Genomic DNA, 22,708 nt, shown 5'->3' on the forward strand with positions numbered 1-22,708 from the left:
GGGAGAACGTGCAGACTCCGCAAGACAGTGACCCAAGCAGGAATCGAACTTGGGACCCTGGAGCTGTGAAGCAATTGTGCTATTCACCATGCTACCGTGCTGCCCTTGGGTACATGAGCAGTGCTGAGTGACAGCTGGAGTACGTTGAATCTTCACAGTAGCACGTCACGATCAATATGCACAAGGGTCTCTTTGAGTACACCTGACTGCCGTTCGGAGTATCCTCGGTGTGCACAGTCTTCCAGCGTGTCATTGAGAACATCCTGCGCAGATTGCCACATGTTGTGTATTGCGTACATGATGTGCTGGTCACGGGGACCACGGACTAGGAGCATTTAGAGAACATAGAAGTGGTGTTCAAGAGCTTTTCAGAGTATGGGGTCCGCCTGCGCCGGGTAAAGTGCTTCACGCAAAATAAGTTGTCTATTTGGGGTATCGGTGAGAGACATCAAATTGGCCCCCGCCCCGCGAGACACCACAGAGTTTTGCTCTTTTCCTGGATTTTTCAATAATGGTGGCAGATTCATTCAGAATTTGGCAACCGCCCTAGCCCCCCCTTCATTTGCTCCTCAAGAAGCACCAGCCTTGGGTCTGGAGCAAGGCCAATGAAGAGGCATTTAAAAAAGTCTGCATGTCTGCACTGCCCGATAGCATCCAGCATCAAGTCCCTTGGCAGAAAGGGCCATGCAAATGGTCAAGTAGTGACGAAAGAGGCTGACTTCAGGACCACGCCACATGCAGTAACTGGAGTGGCGTACGCTGGGATGCTGAGGTGCTCAGGGGTTGCCACATTCATACCCGACTTAATTTGATTCACCCAGACCTTGACGGGAAGGTGTGCTATACCCAGGAATTGCAAGGGCATTGCCCGGTTCGACATCGGCCTCTCCGACGCTTCACACCTGACGGCGCAGTGTTCGTTCGTAACTTCACTGACGGTGCTCACTGGCTCTCTGAGATTGTCATCCATCAAACAGGACCAGTCTCTTCCCAAGTTCGGGCCCGGGGCAACTGATGAGAGGACATTTGGGTCATATTCGCTTGTGGAGGTTTCTTGGAAGAAACCTGTCCTGTATCCTCTGACTCCATTGCTGAACCAGTCTGCTGTGATACCTCCAGTCTGTGTCAACGCCGACATGCCCGACATTGTATCTTTGAAATCAGACATAGAGACGCAGAAGTCTGAAGTCTCAGATGCAAATTCAATGGTTCAGCTGCCTCTTGCCGAGCATCCACCACGTGTTCCAGCTGCAGACGATGTTTCCCTGCGCGGTATACGCCGCCTGATCGGGTGTATTAGGTGCACGACGATTTACCGGAGTCGAACAGAGTCTGCTGTCCTCCACCTGCTCCTCCGCATCAGATGTCGAGGGGGTCTTTGGACTTTGGGGGGGAGGAATGTGATGTGTTGGGTGTTCTGGATCACATACAGGTCACCAACACTTGAAGTAGTGCAACACTATTTTATTAAAAGGTTAACTATTTAAACACGCTTGAACTGTGGGTAAATACGATACCAGCTTGAACTAAAGACCTTTGCCTTGTCCTAACCAATTGATGCACTCAGCACATGGTGAATGTCTGTGTTGCAGGCTGTGAGCTCTGTGCTCCTAGCTAGCTGCTACTCGAATGAGCGGGAACTCTGATGTCCCCTGTCTTTATAGTGCATGTGGTCTCACTGGTGATTGGCTGCGGTGTTGTGTATGTTGATTGGTCCCACTGTGTGTCCATCAGTGTGTGTCTGCACCATGATATACTGGTGTATATTATGACATCCCCCCTTTTATATTAAAAAATGTGCCTGCGTGACAATAAATAGTGTATGGTGAATGTTCCTGACTAGGTGTGTGCGAAATATTTACAGGACTATGTACATAAAACTAAGCTATTTACATGGGAAGGTGCCTGGTGCAGAAAAAAACAGTGTGTCACACAAATAACGAGATGAACATTATATACAAACCACTTGAACGATTAAACGGAGAACAGAACAGACCAGAGAGTCCATTGGTGCAAAGTTCACAAATTAAGTCTCTGAGGTGGGTGACGAATTCTGGTTGACTGCCTCAAGGGTGGGTCAGGAGCCACCAGCTGAGGAGCGGGCTGGACTGCGTCAGAGTGAGGAAGATGCAGAGTAACCGGAATCTCTGCATAGTCCAGGTCAGGGACAACAGGAGGGCGTGGCACTGGCAGAGGATCACGTAGCGAGTGCGGAATGAGACGAAGTGCATGCCGATTACGGCACAGAATGGAACCATCCGGTAGACGAACCAGGAACGAGCGGGGAGCCACCTGCCGAAGAACCACAGCAGTTGCAGACCAGCCACCATCTGGAAGATGGATGCGGACGTTGTCATCTAGAGCCAGAGCAGGGAGATCAGCTGCACGGGTGTCATGAGCCGCCTTGTGCTTTGCACGAGACAGTTGCATTCGTTGAAGGACCGGAACGTGGTCGAGGTCTGGGACGTGAATGGACGGCACCATCGTCCTCAGGGTGCGACCCATGAGCAGCTGGGCTGGCGACAGGCCAGTGGACAGTGGGGACGAGCGATAGGCCAGCAGGGCGAGGTAGAAGTCGGATCCCACATCGGCAGCCTTGCAGAGGAGCCGTTTGACTATGTGGACGCCCTTCTCCGCTTTGCCGTTGGATTGGGGGTACAGGGGACTGGATGTCACATGCACAAAGTTGTACCTTCTGGCAAAGTTGGACCATTCCTGGCTTGCGAAGCATGGGCCATTGTCCGACATCACAGTGAGTGGGATGCCGTGACGAGCAAAGGTGTCCTTACAGGCACGGATGACTGCAGACGATGTGATGTCGTGCAAACGTACCACCTCCGGGTAGTTTGAAAAATAGTCTGCAATCAGAACATAGTCCCTGCCCAGCACACGGAACAGGTCGATGCCGACCTTCGACCAAGGGGACTTGACCAACTTATGGGGCTGTAGGGTCTCACGTGGTTGAGCCGGCTGGAACCGCTGACAGGTGGGGTAGTTGAGCACTGTGTTGGCGATGTTGTCATTGATACCGGGCCAGTACACTGCCTCTCGGGCCCGTCGGCGGCACTTCTCCACGCCAAGATGGCCCTCGTGTAGCTGTTCCAAGACGAGCTGGCGCATGCTGTGTGGGATAACAATGCGGTCCAGCTTCAGGAGGACACCATCGACTACCACCAGATCGTCTTTGATGTTGTAGAACTGCGGGCATTGGCCCTTGAACCACCTGTCTGTTAGGTGGCGCATGACATGCTGTAGCAGGGGGTCAGCCACAGTCTCGTGGCTAATTTGGATGAGGCGTTCATCCGTGGCCGGTAGATTGGAGGCCACGAAGGCCACATGGGCGTCAACCTGGCAGATGAATCCCGCTGGATCACACGGGGTGTTGACTGCCCTGGACAGAGCGTCGGCTATGATCAGGTCTTTGCCCGGGGTGTATACGAGCTGAAAGTCGTATCGTCGGAGTTTGAGCTGAATGCGCTGGAGGCGAGGCGTCATGTCGTTCAAGTCTTTTTGTATTATATTGACCAGCGGGCGATTGTCGGTCTCGACGGTGAATTGGGGAAGGCCGTACACATAATCATGAAATTTGACGACACCGGTCAACAGGCCCAGGCACTCCTTTTCTATCTGCGCGTAGCGCTGTTCCGTGGGGGTCATGGCGCATGATGCATATGTAACAGGGGCCCATGATGAGGCCTCATCGTGTTGCAGGAGCACTGCCCCAATGCCAGATTGGCTGGCATCGGTCAAAATTTTTGTATCTTTCGCTGGATCAAAAAAGGCCAATACCCGGGCCGTGGTAAGTCTAGTTTTAAGTTCTGTCCATTCGCTCTCATGGGCAGGAAGCCATTGGAGGTCTATCGTCTTCCTGACCAGATTCCTGAGAACTGTGGTCTGAGAGGCAAGGTTAGGGATGAACTTCCCTCGGAAGTTGACCATGCTCAGAAATCGGAGGACCGCCTTCTTGTCCTCTGGCGTTTTCATGGCTGTGATGGCAGCCACCTGTCCGCATCCGGCTGCACACCCAACTGGGAGATGTGGTCCCCTAGGAACTTGAGTTCCGTCTAGCCGAAGGAGCATTTAGCTCTGTTGAGGCGTATGCCCTGCTCCCGTATGCGTTTGAACACGCGCTGGAGGCGACTGATATGCTCCTGCGGGGTGGTGGACCAAATGATTATGTCGTCAACATAGACGCGAACACCTTCAATGCTTTCCATTATTTGTTCCATGATCCTGTGGAATACTTCTGACGCCGATATGATCCCAAATGGCATCCTGTTGTAACAATATCTGCCAAAAGGGTTGTTAAAGGTACACAGTTTCCTGCTGGATCTGTCTAGTTGAATTTGCCAGAATCCTTTCGAGGCATCAAGTTTGGTGAAGAGCTAGGCCCAAGCCATCTCGCATGTGATTTCTTCGCGCTTGGGGATTGGGCATTATGTTGTGATTCAGATCCTTTGGATCAATGCAGATTCTGAGCTCGCCGGAAGGCTTCTTTACGCACACCATGGAACTGACCCAGTCAGTTGGTTCCGTAACTCTGGAGATCACTCCTTGGTCTTGGAGGTCCTGCTGCTTGAGGCGGTCCTTGAGGGGTGCTGGGACTCTGCGAGGTGCATGCACCACAGGCGTGGCGTTCTGTTTGAGTCTGATCTTGTAAGTATATGGGAGCGTGCCCATGCCTTCGAAGACGTCGCGGTGCTGGTCGATGATGGCGTTGAGTTGCGCCCTGAAGTCAGCAACCTGGAAGGCAGACGTGTCATCAGGAGAGAGAGAGTGAACTCTTTGAACGAGGTTTCGCAATTTGCACGCCTATGCGCCAAGCAGAGAGTCCTTCAAGAAGCCCACGATCTCGAAAGGAAGGATAGCTTTTCGTGATTTGTGCGTCACTTCGAGTTGGCATGAGCCGGTAGCAGGAATGATGTTGCCATTGTAGTCCAATAGCTGGCAGGCCGATGGGAAAATGGTTGGTTTGACACGAAGGCTTTGGAAAGCAGACCACGCCATGAGATTGGCGGAGGCACCAGTGTCCAGGCAGAATCTTTTTTGGGACCGGTTGACTGTCAGGGTGGCACACCACTCACCGTCTGGATCGATGCTGTATACCAACAGCGGCTGGTGTCTTTGCTTCGGGGACAGCCTGTTTTTCGTTACGACACCGACTCGAAAAGGCGCCTTCGGGTCCTCGGTGTCACTGCTGTGTGGGAGGTTGGAATCAGACTCGGTGACCGTGGGTTGAATTGCCCGAACATTCCTGCGAGGCTGGCTGAAACGATATGAATTGGAAGGCTGAGCTGCTCGACAGCAGGCAGCATAGGGGCCAAGTCTTCCATATCGTAGGCATTGTCGAGATTATGCGGGGCATTGCTGCTTTAATTGGGCGGAGCCACAGTTGCCACACGTCGTGACGTCAGCACGTTCGCTGCGCCACCGCACATGCGCGGTGTGGTCCTGTGTCGTGCGCGCCTGCACATCACGTTCCTCCATGTCGCCGTCCCCTTGTTTGGTGCGTACAAGCGCGGGAGTCTGCGAAAAGCGCGTGAAATGGCCGCCCTCATCCAGGCTGAGGCCCTGGAGGTGTTAAATCACTTGGACCTGTTCCGCCTCGTTTGGACCTTGCTGCGCCGTTTCAGCCGCTTGTATATGGGAGTGCCGACTGGTGGCATTTTCATGTAGGACACAGGTCTCGATGGCGGTCGCTAGGGTGAGTTGCTTTACTTTGAGGAGCTGCTGACGTAGGGGGTCTGACTGAACACCGAAAATGATCTGGTCGCGTAGGGCAGCACGGTAGCATTGTGGATAGCACAATTGCTTCACAGCTCCAAGGTCCCAGGTTCGATTCCGGCTTGGGTCACTGTCTGTGCGGAGTCTGCACATCCTCCCCGTGTGTGCGAGGGTTTCCTCTGGGTGCTCCGGTTTCCTCCCACAGTCCAAAGATGTGCAGGTTAGGTGGATTGGCCATTCTAAATTGCCCTTAGTGTCCAAAATTGCCATTAGTGTTGGGTGGGGTTACTGGGTTATGTGGATAGGGTGGAGGTGTGGATCGTGGGTGGGGTGCTCTTTCCAGGAGCCGGTGCAGACTCGATGGGCTGAATGGCCTCCTTCTGCACTGTAAATTCTATGAAATCATGGAGTCGGAGGTGGGCCCGTAGCTGCAAGATTGCGCAAGGATGCGGAGGTGCGTTAAAAAGGATTAGAAAGGTTCATCCTTATCCTACAAATGCTGCTGGAACACGTAGCGTTTGATACTTTCATTCACCTCTACGCTGCAGTGAGTGTCAAATTTGAGGAGAACCGTCTTGAACTTCGTCTTGTCATCGTCATCTGCAAAGGTGAGAGAGTTGAAAATATGGATGGCATGGTCCCCGTCCGTGGAGAGGAGACGAGCAATCTTTCTGGTGTCCGAGGCACCCTCCCTGTCCGTGGCTTCGAGATAGAGCTGGAGGCATTGTTTGAAAATCTTCCAGTTGGCCCTGAGGTTGCCGGCGATGCGGAGCGGCGGCGGCGGGCTGATGTTGTCCATGTTGCGGAATGACGGAATGCTGGCGGAAGGCAGATCGCTTGCAGGTAAGTCTAAGAAGTGCTAGTATGCAACCACACCTGGTATCATGATGTGTTGGGTGTTCTGGATCATATACAGGTCACCAACACTTGAAATAGTGCAACACTATTTTATTAAAAGGTTAACTATTTAAACATGCTTGAACTGTGGGTAAATAAGATACCAGCTTTAACTAAAGATTTTGCCTTGTCCTAACCAGTTGATGCACTCAGCACATGGTGAATGTCTGTGTTGCAGGCTGTGAGCTCTGTGCTCCTAGCTAGCTGCAACTCGAATGAGCGGGAACTCTGATGTCCCCTGTCTTTATAGTGCATGTGCTCTCACTGGTGATTGGCTGCGGTGTTGTGTATGTTGATTGGTCCCACTGTGTGTCCATCAGTGTGTGTCTGCACCATGATATACTGGTGTATATTATGACAGAATGTAATATTCTACATGGGATTTATGAGGTGGGAGTGATTATTATTCCTGTGGTTCTCGCGGAGTATCACGGAAGGGTGAGGGAACTCCATTTAGCAATATATAAAAGGTTGGCCAGTGAGACACCGACTGAGATGAAACCCAGTAGGGTTCTAACAGGAGTTGTATATAACGTAACTATAAATAAACCAAGGTTTTTTATTTCATTCGATGTAGAACTCTTCATGTCCTTATTAAAAGACTTTCAGGATGCAGAAGGTAAATAAAGAGGTGAGAAACCACCCAATCCCTGTAACCCAGTAACCCTGCCTAACCCATTGGATACTAAGGGCAATTTAGCTTGGCCAACCCACCTAACATCTTTGGATTGTGGGAGGAAACCGGAGCACCCGGAGGAAATCCACGCAGTCCAGGGGAGGAAGTGCAAACTCCACACATACAGTCACCCGAATCCAGAATTGAACCCGGGTCCCTGGAGCTGTGAGGCAGCAGTGCTAACCACTGTGCCACCGTGCCACAGAGGATTAGGGCAGAGGGTTGCCAATTTGTAGATGCTGATCAAAAAATAGTGAAGATGTTTAGTGCGTACTTTGCACAGGTCTTTACGAAAATGAAGGATGAGAACGAGGGAATGAATTTTGCAATTGCTGAGAACAAGATGAGGAAATGAGGGGAAATGAGGATTTTACTTAAGTTACTCAGGCCATATGACTAACTTAGAATCCTGAGTGAAATGAGGGGAAAGTTGAAGAGATACCAGAAATTATATTGGAGGACTTGCTCTGGATTCTGGATGGAGATAATTTTAACATTGGCACTGGCGTAAAGTGGGCAATATCGAACTTGCACCCTGTTATACTTTTCCTTGAATAAGTCAATGGGAATTGATGTGGTCCATTTTACACCATCATCGCAAACTTGACATGACTCCCACCCATTTATATAACGGGAGACCACTAATCCTAGATCATTGCAGGCCAGTTAGTTGGACATCTTCGGAAATTGAAAGTTTAGATGGTCTAATTAAGAATGAAGTCAGTGTATATATCTGGACCAAAGGAAAATAATTTGATTTGATTTATTGTACCGAGGTGCAGTGAAAGTATTTTTCTGCAAACAGTGCAGCAGATCGTTCCATACATGAAAAACATCGGACATATGATAAATACACAAAGTACAGACAGAGACATCGGGTGAAGCATACCGAGTGTAGTGCTATTCAGTAGAGAAGATGCGTGGAGAGATCAGTTCAGTCCATAAGAGGGTCATTCAGGAGTTTGGTAACAGCGGGCAAGTAGCTGTTTTTAAAGCAGCTACAGATTTTAAAATGTATTGTTGTGCTTGACCAATTGGATCGAGTTATTTGAGGAGGCAACAGTGCTGGAGAGAGATGATGTCCTAAAAAGGCCAAGGACAGAGGGGCCATTTAGGAGGCAGTGGCCTTAGGGTTAAGGTTAGCTGTGGAAAAGGTGCAATCTAAAATAAAAATACTTAATTGGAGGAGGACCAATTTCAATGGGGGTGAGAACAGATCTTCCTCAGGTAAATTGAAACCAAAGATTGGCAGACAAGACTGAAATGAAACAATTTTTAAAAATCCTTTCATGGGACTTGGGCATCGTTGGTTAGGCCAGCATTTGTTGCCCATCCTTAATTGTCCTTCAGAAGGTGGTGGTGAGCTGCCTTCTTGAACCGTTACAGTCCCTGAATGTAGGTACACCCACAGTGCTGTTAGGGAGGGACTTCCAGGATTTTGACATATCGACACTGAAGGAACAGCAATATATTTCCAAGTCAGGGTGGTGGGTGACTTGGTTGGGAACTTCCAGGTGGTGGGGTTGCCATGTATCTGCTACCCTTGTCCTTCTGGATGGCAGAGGTTGTGGGTTTGGAAGGTGCTGTCTAAGGAACCTTGGTGAGTTCCTGCAATGCATCTTGTAGATGGTACACATGGCTGCCATTATGTGTCAGTGGTGGAAGGAGTGGATGTTAAAGATGGTGGAAAGTGTGACAATGAAATGGGCTGCTTTTTCCTGGATGGTGTTGAATTTCTTGAATGTTGTTGGAGTTGCACTCATCCAGGCAAGTGGAGAGCATTCTCTCATACTCCTGACTTGTGCTTTGTAGATGGTGGACAGGCTGAGGGGAGTCAGGGGGTGAGGTAATCACCACAGAATTCCCAGCCTCTGACCTGCTCTTAGAACCACAGTATTTATATGCCTAGTCCAGTTCAGTTTTTAATCAATGGAAACCCCCAGGATATTAATAGTGGGGGATTCAGTGATGGTAATACCATTGGCTATCAAGGGAAGCTGGATGGATTCTCTCTTGTTGGAGATGGTCATTACCTGGCACTTGTGAGGATTGAATGTTACTTACCAGTCATCCGCCCAAGGCTGAATGTTGTCCAGGTTTTACTGCACATGGACATGGACCGTTTCATTGTCTGAGAGGCTATCTGCATTCAGTTTAAAAACTCTAGTTCCATTACTTATTGGGCAGCACGGTAGCTTGGAACACCATTGCACACACCGCTAACAGCGCACTTTGAACCTAGTGCCAAGGGTCATATAGGTGTCCCCCAGGGCACCCCTTTGGGTTCCCTCTGGGCCTGGCCGGCCCATCAGCTGCACAGGCGTGCTCCAGCACAACCAGTGCCATCTTGTTGGCTTGGATAAGTGTGTGTGGGGAGTGTAATGTGTATGTGAGCTGCAGCTTGTCAGCCTCCCGAGTGTCGATCACGGACCCGGTGAATCCCACACCGTTTTTCATTGGAATCGATTGTGTTCCATGCGGCACCAGTGCTAGCCCCTCAACAGTAGCAAAATTGGTCCATGTGCGGCATGGTTTTTCACAGCATTTCACAGAATTTACAGTGCAGAAGGAGGCCATTCGGCCCATCGAATCTGCACCGGCTCCCGGAAAGAGCACCCTACCCAAGGTCAACACCTCCACCCTATCCCCATAACCCAGTAACCCCACCCAACACTAAGGGCAATTTTGGACACTGAGGGCAATTTATCATGGCCAATCCACCTAACCTGCACATCTTTGGACTGTGGGAGGAAACAGGAGCACCCGGAGAAAATCCACGCACACATGGGGAGGATGTGCAGACTCCGCACAGACAGTGACCCAAGCCAGAATCAAACCTGGGACCCTGGAGCTGTGAAGCAATTGTGCTATCCACAATGCTACCGTGCTGCCCCTTTTTCTGTCGTAAAAGTCCACGGATTTTACGTTGGCGTCAACGCATAGTCTCAGAAATGGTGAATCTGGCCCTTTGTTCTTAACTCGTCTGGTCTCTCATGTTCATGAGAGTGAAGGACACTATAGCTGAATATCTGTACAATTTATTTCCCACTACAATAATCACCAGCGAACATCTCCATTTCTGACATAATAATAATCTTTCTTGTTGTCACAAGTAAGCTTACATTAACACTACAATGAAGTTACTGTGAAAATTCTCTAGTCACCACACTCCGGCGCCTGTTTTGATACACAGAGGGAGAATTCAGAATGTCCAATTCACCTAACAAGCACGTCTTTTGTGACTTGTGGGAGGAAACTGGAGCACCCGGAGGAAATCCATGCAGACATGGGGAGAACGTGCAGACTCCGCCCAGACAGTGACCCAAGCCGGGAATCAAACCTGGGACACTGGCGCTGTGAAGCCACAGTGCTAACCACTGTGTTACCGTGCGATGATGAAGCAGCTGAAGGTGGTTAGACCTAGGTCACTGCCTTAAAGAACTCAGGATGGTTTTGTTGCTGGAACTGAGATGGCTGACCTCCAACAACCACAACCACCTTCCTTTGTGCCATGTATGTCTCCAACCCGTGGAGGATTTCCCCCCTGATTCCCACTGACTCCAGTTTTGTTAGGGCTCCTTGATGTCACACTTGTTCAAATGCTGCCTTGATGTCAAGAGCACTCACTCTCATCTCACTTCTGGAGTTCAGCTCTTTGTCCATGTTTGAACCAAGGATATGAGGTCATGAGCTGAGTGACCCTGGCAGAACCCAAACTGAGTGTCAGTGAGCAGGTTATTACTGAGTAAGTGCCACTAGATAGCACTTTTGACAACACCTCCCATCATTTTACTGGTGATTGAGAGAAAACGGATGATGTAGTAATTGGCCTAGTTGGATTTGTCCTGCTTTTTGTGAATAGGACATACCTGGGTAACTTTCCACATTGCTGGGTAGATGCCAGTGTTGTAGTTGCATTGGAACAGCTTGGCCACGGGTCTGCCAAGTTCTGGAGTACAACTCTTCAGTACCATTGCTGGAACATTGTCAGGGTCCATAGCCTTTGCAGCATCCAGTGCCTTCAACTGTTCCTTGAATCGAATTGGCAGAAGACTGACATCAGTGATACTGGGGACCTCCGGAGGAGACAGAGATGGATCATCCACTCAGCACTTCTGGCTGAAGATTGTTGTCAATGCTGCTGCCTTGTCTTTTGCACAGATGTGCTGGGCTCCTCTGACATTGAAGATGATGATATTTGTGGAGCCATCTCCTTTTAGTTGTTTATTTGTCCACCACCATTCACGACTAGATGTGGCAGATCTTCACACCTTTAATCTGATCTGTTAGTTAAAGAATCATTTAGGTCTATCACTTGATGCTTCCATTGTTTGACACACAAGTAGTCCTGTATTGCCGCTTCACCAGGTTGACACCTCATTTTTAGGTATGCCTTGTGCTGCTCCTGTCATGCTCTCCTGCACTCTTCATTAAACCAGGGTTGATCCCCTGGCTTGGTGATAATGGCAAAGTGGGGGATATGCCAGGCCATGAGGTTGCAGATTGTGGTTGAAGACAATTCTGCTGCTGCTGATGGTCCACAGTGCCTCATGGATGCCCAGTCTTGAGTTGCTAGATCTGTTTGAATCTATCCCATGGTATATGGTAGTTCCACACAGCACAGTGGATGGTATCCTCAATGTAAGATGGGACTACATTTCCACAGGGCAGTGGTCACTCCTACCAATACTGTCATGGACAAATGTACCTACGACATGCAGGTTGGTAAGGATGAAGTCAAGTAGGTTTTTCCCTCTTGTTTGTTCCCTCAGTATCCACTGAAGACTCAGCCTTTCAGCTATATTCATGAGGACTCGATCTGTGGTGCTACCGAGTTACTCTTGGTCATTGAAGTCCCCACCCAGAGTAGAGTGTGTGCCCTTACCATCCTCAGTACTTCTTCCAAGTACTTTCAACATGGAGGAGTACTGATTCATCAGCTGAGGGGTAATCAGCAGAGATTTTCCTTGCCCATACTGGACCTGATGCCATGAGACATCTCTGGTGTCAACATTGAGAACACCCAGTATAACACAGTATTGCCACCTCGGTGGGTCTTTCCTGCCATTGAGACAGGACATATCCAGGAATGGTGATGGTGGTGTCTAGAACATAGCCTGGAAGATATAGAATCATAGGCCGGGATTATCTTACCCCGCGATGGGTTGGAGAATCCCCGGGGGGATGTGAGAATCGCGCCCCGCTGCCCTGATGCCCCGAAGCCGACTTCCCGATTCTCCCCCGCTGATTCTCGGCGCCCGCGGGATTCCCGCTGCACCAGTCGGGGGCCGTTGAAAGCGCCCCAGCCCCCGGCGATTCTCCAGGCCCCGACGGGCCGAGTGGCCGCTGAGTTTGGCTGAGTCCCGCCAGCGAGACCTGGAAGGTGTGTCTGCGGGGGCCGTCCTGGAGGGGGGATCCGATCCTGGGGGGAGGGCCTCCACGGTGGCCTGCCCCGCGATCGGGGCCTACCGATCGGTGGGTGGGCTAGTTCCGTGGGAGCCTATGTTCCTTCGCGCTGGGCCCCTGTAGGGGTCCGCTATATTGCCCGGGGGCATGCGCGGAGAAGGGAACCCCTCCGCATGCACGGACTCGCGCCGGCCATAGCGCATACATGGGATCACGCTGGCCATTCCGCCCATGCGCGAACTCACGCCGGCTGATCCGCGCCGGCTGGAGCTGCGGGAAACACTCCGGCGCCGACTTAGCCCCCTAGGAAGGGGAGCATTCCCCATTATCGGGGACCTTTGACACCGGAGTGGTTGGCACCGCTTTACAAGCCGGCCTGGGGACATAGCCCCATTATTGGAGAAGCCGCCCATAGAGACTTACAGCACAAAAAGAGGCCCTTTGGTCCATCGTGTCTGTGCGGCCATCAAGCACCTATCCATTCTAATCCCATTTTCTAGCACTTGGTCCATAGCCTTGTATGCTATCGCGATTCAAATGCTCATCTAAATGCTCTTAAATGTTGTGAGCGTTCCCAACTCTGCCATTCTTTCAGGCAGTGAGTTCCAGATTCCCAAGCAACCATTCTCATCAGTCAGCCTGTTTGTCTGTGAAGACCGTCAAAGGAAAATTAAACCCCATTCTCCCCACCTTACATGCTTCACAAAGTAATGTTACTGTGAATGTTTGTTAATATCCGTTTTTAAATATATTTAAGAATCGCTGACACCTATTGTAATAATCCAGAAGACACGAAGATAAAGTTTAACCCAAATGTATTTAAACTCAAAAGTAAAGTCGCCCTTGCAGTATATAACACTAGTGTCTTAGCTCGGAACTAACAGGAACTCCCAGTCCAGGTCTGGGACAGTATTTAAAAGGCTTGTTAACGAGTACCAGCTGGACAGGCCTCAACCTGTTGCCATAGGAACTTGTACTCCATGAGCCCCACGGGGAGATCAATGAGTGATTCCTCATCAGGTTATCCCACCTGTAAAGTGTGCAGTAGGCCTTGTGGTGCAATAGGTAGCGTTCCTGCTTCAAAACTTGATGGCCATGGAAGGTGCGTCCAGAACTTGGCCATTATCGACCTTTGAATCCTTCCAATAAGACTAATAGTGGATAGCAAGAGTGGGAAAGTTTCCTGATCAGCAGTAAAGTAAGTAAAGTTGTCATAGTCCCAGTTAACCATAGGCTACTTTCCCCTTTGAGAGGGAGAGCTGACTGCTGGTGATTTAACCTGAGAAGCACCACACCTCAGTCGAGGGGCAGGGTTGAGAATCATGGATAACCTCAGCCAGTACGGGATCAGCACTACCGCAGAAGGTAATGCCTAACTATTGCAGTACTTTGCCAAACATCATTTTGGAGCAATCTAATGGAAGCCCATGGTCGGCAATACCCAAGGGGCAGAGTTTTGGTGCTGCAATTTCTTTGTTGATGATTTTGCAGGGAGAGAAATAATAATGCTAAGGCCAGAAAGGCATGGTCAGCCTAGTGGTCTCTGGTAGCGAAGTAGTAGCATGGACAGCTCCAGAAATGGAAATACAACCTAAATGATTGTGAACAAGATAGTAAAATACATCATGAGGGGTTAAGCCATCTCATGGTAGAGGATGATGCAGTAACTCAGGAAATAGCAGCTTTGTTCCTGCAGAGCCAGACTAAATGTACTTGATGAAGAATTTGCTTTGGCAGCTGGATAAACAGATTTTTATTGCTTGCTGGGCCATGCATCATCTTGCAAAAGAACGCTGTAAGACAGAGATTCCATCGGACCGGTTTAGCCTCTGTGGCAATTTTCATATAATAATAGCTGTACTTTTGAACAGTTTCAAAAATGCACGTCTTTTGAATGCTCACTTTGAAAATTACAGCAGATTGCATAATTGCAACAATGTTGGGTCCTCGGGTAATGTTCATGAAGTTACAGTCTTGTAAAAACTAGCACCTTGTCACACCATCAAAGCATAGAAAACAATCTCACAGCAAATACATTTTGAAAACAATCACTGGTCATTTTTAGGCAGGTGTAGTAGCTAATCTGCGCACATCAAGATCCCACAGACTGGGACTGAAAGAAGGACTGTCTAATTTGCTTCGGGTGGTCACCCTGCTTTCTTCGAATAGTGACAAAGGATTGATAATAAAATCAACTGCGTTGCGAAATGCACTTTCCATTATGGAGCTGAGTCACATGGGCTAGAAAGATGCTAGGTTTCACTTATATCCTGATTAGAATAGAAACTGATTATAGAATCCTTGCAGTGCAGGAGGAGGCCATTCGGTCCATCGTGTCTGCACCGACCCTCCGAAGGCGCACTGTACCTAGGCCCAATCCCCTGCCTGATCCCCATAACTCCATCTCACCTTTGAACACTAAGGGGCAATTTAGCATGGCCAACCCACATAACCTGCACATATTTGGAATGTGGGAGGAAACTGGAGCACCCGGAGGACACCCATGCATTAACCCATGCTTTAATTAGTCTGAATAACTGTTAGATGTTTTATCTCTAGCTGTGCCTTGAACAAGGAAGTGGTGGGGGTGGGCAGAGGGGGGGGGGAGGGGGGGGGGGGGATCATCAAAGTTTCCCACTCTTGATCAGTTTTGTGAACAGTTTTTGTCCCCTTATCTAAGGAAAGATATATTGGCATTGGAGGCAATCCAGAGAAGGTTCACTAACACATACATTCTTTTATAAAAGGGGGGATGTCATGATATACACCAGTATATCATGGTGCAGATGCACACACACTGATGGACACACAGCAAGACCAATCACACACACAACACCGCAGCCAATCACCAGTTAGAGCACACTCACTATAAAGACAGAGGGCATCAGAGTCCCCGCTCATTCGGGATGCAGCCTCCTACAAGGACAGAGCTTACAGCTTACAGCACACGTCCTCACCATGTGCTGAGTGCATAGACTGGTTCGGACAGGCATAGGTCTTTAGTTTAATCTAACATCGTGTTAACCCACAGTGAAAGTATGTTCTACAGTTTCTAACTTTGGTTCCACGGATCCAAAACACGCAACACATCACGGGAATGGAGGGATTTTCTTATGAGGAGAGGGTGAATAGGTTGGACCTGTATTCATTGCAGTTTAGAAGAAGGAGGTGACCATATTGAGCTTGACAGGCTAGATGTTGAGAGGTGTTTGCCCTTGTGGGAGAGTCTAGGACCAGAGTAAGGGGTTGCCCATTTAAGACAGAGATGAGGAGGAATTTCTTCTCTCAGAGTGTAGTGGACCTGTGGAATTCTTTACCACAAAGGGATGTAGAAGCTGTCACCGACACCGTCCACCATTCCAGAGACACTCATTTGTTGGGCACTTTAGTGAAGAGGCTCCTGGGGCACTATCTGGTCGCACCACACACTTGCTGCGGTACATCACGTGGAGGTAGGAACCCTCGAGGGGGCGAATTGTCGGAGGCTGCCCCGACCCCAGAAACAGCTGCCGTCTGGGTGGGTTAAGCACTTCTGGAACGGGAGCTCCCATCAATGTCAGAGATGCAGGCGCAGAGCCGGGGACGACACGAGGGGATGTCAGCAACCATCCAGTACCTGCAGGTGCAGTTGGAGGAGTCCAACTGTCTGCAGGAGCAGGAGGTGATGCCAACCATACATGTTACCCGTGCCAACACTGAATGGGGACTTCCGGTTGCGGCTATGCGGAGCTAAGCCGCACATTCGGCAGCTCCCGCTAAAAACTGACTTTTGGGCTCTTTTCAGGGCCCCAACGGCATTTTTTAGACATTTCCCGGTGTGGGAAGGGGGTTGCAATAGTTCCCCGACAGTGTATGGCTTGGACCAGGGGCGGGGCGACTAAAAATGTGGTGGTGAACCCGAAGAAGAAGAGCAAAATGGCGGCGGGCGGGGTCCAGGCAGTGGGCGAAGGAGCAGCAAGAGGTTATCCAGCGCTGCTTTAGGGAGATTAAAGCGGACCTGCTGGAGCCGATGAAGGCTTCTAATGACAAGCCGCTGGAGATCCACACGGCCCAGGGGGGTGGCGATCTGCGAGGTCCGACAAAAGGTCTCCGACAACGAGGACGAGATCTTAGGCCTTGCGGTAAATGTGGAGACGCACGAGGTGCTCCACAGGAAATGGCAGGAACGGTTCGAGGCGATGGAGAATCGGTCGAGGCGGAAGAATTTGCGGATTCTGGGCTTCCTGGAGGGGTCGGACGTGGGGGCTTATGTGGTCACCATGCTAAACTCGCTGATGGGAGCGGGGTCCTTCCAGGGGCCCCTGGAGCTGGTGCTAGCCGTTTTAGTTGCTGTGATATGAAGAGTCTAAAGTTCTTGTTCCTTTTCACCAAACACCATTTATTTCACTTCCACAGCCTCTGCACAAAACTCTTAACAACACACCACCCGCCAGAGGCCACCTGAAGCCCCTTTAGATAACAGTGTCAATTAATGGATACTTAACATAAATGGGACAACTAATTGCAATGTCTCTTAACCCATTACTTAACAGCTGGAAGGGGCCCATAGAGTGCTGGCGAGGAGGCCCAAGGCTAACGAGCCGCCACGGGCGGTGGCGGTGTTGGTGCGGTTTCATTGGTTCGCTGATCGGGAGCGCGTGCTCAGGTGGGCCAAGAAGGAGAGGAGCAGCAGGTGGGAGAATGCGGAGGTTCGAATATACCAGGACTGGAGTGCGGAGGTGGCGAAGAAGAGGGCCGGGTACAATCGGGCGAAGGCGGTGCTGCACAGAAAGGGGGTGAAGTTTGGCATGCTGCAGCCAGCGCCACTGTGGGTTACCTACAAGGACCGGCACCATTATTTCGAGTCTCCGGAGGAGGCGTGGCCTTTGTCCAGACCGAGAAACTGGATACAAACTGAGGGTCGGGATGGGTGGTCGGGGGATTGCTGTTGGGGTGTTACACTTTGGAAGGGGTTCTTTGCTCTTATTTCTGTTTGGTTCGATGAGGGTGGTTAGGTTGGGTTGGGCACTGTTTTGGTTGGGTCTGTTGGGTGGGCTCTTGGAGGGTGGTAAGTAAATGGAGTAGGTGTGGTTGGGGCCCCGCGGGGGAGGGGGAGGCCCGAATCGGGGGTGAGGGGACTGGGCCTGTGAAAGGAGCGGCGACAGAGGTGGCGGGGCCGGGCAGGTGGAAAGCGCGGGCTTTTTCCCGCGCTGCAGGCTGGAGAGGGCGGGGCCAGGGCGGGGAAGCGAGGATTGTTTCCCATGCTTGGGATGGAAGGGGGAGGCGGAGAGCCTGTGGATGGGTAATGGAGGAGGAGGGTATGTCCCACAATGGGAGGAGTCAAAGGAGAGGCGGGAGTAGCCGGGGTCAGCAGGAGTCAGCTGACGTGCAGGAGTGCAATGGGGAGAGTAAAGCAGCTAGGAGGGATCCCAGCTAGGGGCAGGGGGGGGGGGGGGGGCGGAGGAGGGGGGGGGGGGGAGGGGGGGGGGGGGACCGGGTTGCAGCTGCTATGGTCAAGGGGGAGCTGGAGCGAGTAGAGGGGGTTGGCACGGGGGTCTGCCGCCGTGGGAAACGGGCCGGGCGTGGAGTGCGGGCACGTGGCTGGCCAAGGAGGGGTAATGGTTAGTCGGTGGGGGAGGGGGCGGGTAGCCCCCCAATCCGGCTGATAACCTGGAATGTAAGGGGACTGAACGGGCCGGTCAAGCGGGCCCGGGTGTTCGTGCACCTGAAGGGGCTGAAGGCGGATGTGGTCATGCTCCAGGAGACACACCTGAAGGTGGCAGACCAGGTAAGATTGAGGAAAGGGTAGGTAGGTCAGGTGTGATAATGGGTAGGTCCAAGTGGGGATGGTATGGGACGCGCTGAAGGTGGTTAGGGGAGAGCTAATGTCCATTAGGGCCCACAAGGAGAGGAGAGAGCAGAGGGAGAGGAAGAGGCTGGTGGGGGAGATGGTGAGGGTAGACTGAAGGTATGCGGAGGTGCCGGAGGAGGGACTGTTGTGGAAGAGGCGTAGCCTCCAGGCCGAATTCGACCTGTTGACCACCAGGAAGGCGGAGGTGCAGTGGAGGAAGGCCCAGAGGGCAATTTATGAGTATGGGGAAAAGGCAAGTCGGATACTGGTGCATCAGCTTCGGAAGCGGGACGCAGCTAGGGAGATCTGGGGAGTTAAGGATAGGGGAGGGAGTGTGGTATGGAGTGGGGTTGACATCAATTGGGTCTTCAGGGACTTTTATGAGGAATTGTATCGGTCCGAGTCCCTACAGGAGGAGGGAGCGATGGGCCGCTTTCTGGACCAAGTGAGGTTTCCGAAGGTGGAGGAGGGACTGGTAGCGGGATTGGGGGCCCCGATTGGTCTGGAGGAGCTGGCCAAAGTGATAGGGAGCATGCAGGCGGGGAAGGCACCGGGGCCGGACGGCTTCCCGGTCGAATTCTACAAGAAATATGTGGACCTGTTGGGCCCGTTGCTAGTTAGGACCTTCAATGAGGCAAGGGAGGGGGGGGCTTTGCCCCCGAAATGTCCCGGGCACTGATCTCCTTGATCCTGAAGCGGGACAAGGATCCTCTGCAGTGTGAGTCTTATAGGCCGATTTCGTTGTTAAATGTAGATGCCAAGGTGCTGGCGATGGTCTTAGCCACGAGAATTGAGGATTGTGTGCCGCAGGTGATCCACGAAGACCAGGCGGGATTCGTGAAGGGGAGGCAGTTGAACGCGAATGTGCGGAGGCTCCTGAACATCATTATGATGCCGGCGAGGGAGGGGGAGGCGGAGGTAGTGGTGGCGATGGACACTGAGAAGGCCTTCGATAGAGTAGAGTGGGGGTACTTGTGGGAGGTGCATGAAGAGGTTCGGGTTTGGAGAGGGGTTTGTCAGGTGGGTTAAGTTGTTGTACGAGGTCCCGATGGCGAGTGTGGCCACGAGCAAGAGGAGGTCCGAGTGCTTTTGGTTGCACCGAGGGATGAGGCAGGGGTGTCCCCTGCCCCCCCTGCTCTTCGCACTGGCGATTGAGCCCCTGGCTATGGCACTGAGGGAGTCGAGGATCTTGAGGGGGTTGGTGCAGGACGGGGAGGAGCATAGGGTGTCGCTCCATGCAGACGACTTGTTGCTATATGTGGAAGACCCGGTGGGGGAATGCCGGAGGTAATGAGGATCCTCAGTGAGTTTGGGGATTTCTCAGGGTACAAGCTCAACATTGGGAAGAGCGAGTTGTTCGTGGTTCACCCAGGGGACCAGGAGAGGGGGATTGGCGAGATCCCACTAAAAAGGGCGGAGAGGAGCTTCAGGTATTTGGGGGTCCAGGTGGCCAGGAGCTGGGGGGCCCTGAATAGACTTAATTTCACGAGGCTGGTGGAGCAAATGGAGGAGGAGTTCAAGAGGTGGGACGTGCTGCTGCTGTCCTTGGCGGGTAGGGTGCAGTCAGTTAAGATGACGGTGCTCCAAAGGTTTTTGTTCCTGTTCCAGTGCCTCCCCATGTTTATCCTGAAGGCCTCCTTTAGGCGGGTCAATAGGAGCATAACGGGGTTTGTGTGGGCGCAAGGAACTCTGAGGGTGAGAAGGGTGTTCCTGGAGCAGAGTAGGGATGGGGGGGGGGGGGGGGGGGGCGGCTGGCACTGCCCAACCTCTGTAGGTACTACTGGGCCGCCAATGCTGCGATGGTGCGCAAGTGGGTGATGGAGGGGGAGGGGGCTGCATGGAAGAGGCTGGAGACGACGTCTTGTGAGGGTACGAGTCTGGAGGCGCAGGCAACGGCACCACTGCCGCTCCCTCCAATGAGGTATACCATGAGCCCGGTAGTGGCGGCTACCCTCACAATTTGGGGGCAGTGGAGGCGGCACAGGGGGAAGTTGGGGCCTCGGTGTGGACCCCAATACGGGGGAACCATCGGTTTGTCCCAGGGAGAATAGATGGAGGGTTTTCGGGGTGGCACAGGGCAGGGATAAGAAGGTCGGGGGACCTGTTTGTGGACGGGAAGTTCGCGAGCCTGGGGGAACTGGAGGAGAAGTAAGGGCTCCCCCCGGGGAATACCTTCAGATATTTACAGGTAAGGGCGTTTGCCAGGCGGCAAGTGGTGGAATTCCCGCGGCTGCCGCCACGCACAGTACAGGACAGGGTGCCTCGGGGGGGTGGTTTGGAGTGGGGAAGATCTCGGAAACTTACCAGGTGATGCAGGAGGAGGAGGAGGCCTCGGTGGTGGAGTTGAAAGGTAAGTGGGAGGAGGAGTTGGGTGCAGAGATTGACGAGGGGATATGGGCAGATGCCCTGGGGAGGGTGAACTCTTCCTATTCGTGTGCGAGGCTCAGCCTCATACAGTTTAAGGTGCTGCATAGGGCACACATGACCAGGACAAGGATGAGCCGGTTCTTTGGGGGTGAGGACAGGTGTGTTAGGTGCTCAGGGAGCCCAGAAAATCACACCCATATGTTCTGGGCATGCCCAGCGCTGGAGGAATTTTGGAAGGGTGTGGCGAGGACGGTGTCAGGGGTGGTAGGATCCAGTATCAAGCCAGGCTGGGGGCTCGTAATATTTGGGGTTCCAAGGGAGCCGGGAGTGCAGGAGGCGAAAGAGGCCGGTATTCTGGCCTTTGCGTCCCTGGTAGCCCGGCGAAGGATTCTTCTTCAGTGGAAGGATGCGAGGCCCCCAAGCGTGGAATCCTGGATCAGCGATATGGCGGGGTTCATTAAATTGGAGAGGGTGAAATTCGCCTTAAGGGGATTGGTACAAGGGTTCTTTAGGCGGTGGCAACCGTTCTTGGACTTCCTGGCAGAACGGTAGACTATGGTCAGCAGCAGCAGCAACCTGGGGGGGGGGGGGGGGGGGGGGGTTCTATTTTATTTTTGTTTGTCTACACTGGGGGATCTGAGGGGGTATATATATTTGCTATGTTTGCTTTGTGTTAACTCGGGGTGTTCATTTATAATTTATGTATAGGGGGGAGGGGGGCACGGGGGTTGTTTTATTTTGTTCTGTATTTAATTCTATTGGGTTCCTTGTTCATTTTGTTGTTGATATTTTGTGAAAACCTCAATAAAAATTATTTTTAAAAAAAACACTGAATAGGTGGCTATCCATCCGTGATGGATGCGATGGTATCGGCTATGGGTCAGAATGTCGAAGGCCTTGTGCACAGTGTGTGGGAGGTGGCTGAGGCACAGGACAGGGCAGTCCTGTCACAGGCAGCCATGTACCAGGGCCACATGGACATTGCTGTGGTGCTCCAGAGCGTGACCCAGTCACAATGGAACATGATTGCGAGCGCCGGGAGCAGCGGTCCGGCACTGGCTGAACTGAGCCAGTCACAGAGGGACCTGGCATAGTCGCAGAGTGATGTGGCACAGTCCCTGTACTCTATGACCGCGTGCACGGAGACCCTGGTCAACTTAAGAGCAAGCCTCCAGGACTGGCAGAGCCAGGTGAGGGTGATGAGCCTCGGAGCTCACTTCAGCTGGAGCCCAGTACTAGGGTTGCCCGGGGGCCATTGGGCACCCCAAGTGAGGTGGGGCCTGTGCCAGTGACTCCCGCATGGGAGGTCCAGAGCCCTGCAGCATCTCTGACCGCCCCCGCCCCACCTGTCCCTGGTGCAGCCGATGGGCAGCGGGCAGAACGGTGTGGCACCACGCCACCGGAGGATTGCTGGACTCATCCAGGTCCAGCTGCCCCAGAGGAGACTCAGGGGATCCTGGTCACAGAGCGGGAGGTGCAGCAGGCCATCTCCACAACCGATGCACTGCCTGGGGACAAACCTTTATGGAGCATTAGGACAGGTAAAGTTGGAAAGTTAGACACCAGTTAAGTTGGCACAGGTATTAGGGGCTAGGGCACAGTTATTGTACATAGCACTGTCACCAATAAACACATATTCCGAACTGACTCGGCCTTCTGTTTGCAAGGTGTGAGGAATGGGCTGGCAGGGGGTGTGCTGTTTGGATGTGGGTGTGGGGGGTTGGGAGTTTGAGGGATGTGGGGAAGGGGACGTGGGGCGCAGGTGCTGGTGGATGGCCAGGCAGGACACCTGATGGCGGGGCCTGCCC

Source organism: Scyliorhinus torazame, chromosome 17, assembly GCF_047496885.1.
Source record: "Scyliorhinus torazame isolate Kashiwa2021f chromosome 17, sScyTor2.1, whole genome shotgun sequence".
NCBI classification, from domain to species: Eukaryota; Metazoa; Chordata; class Chondrichthyes; order Carcharhiniformes; family Scyliorhinidae; genus Scyliorhinus; species Scyliorhinus torazame.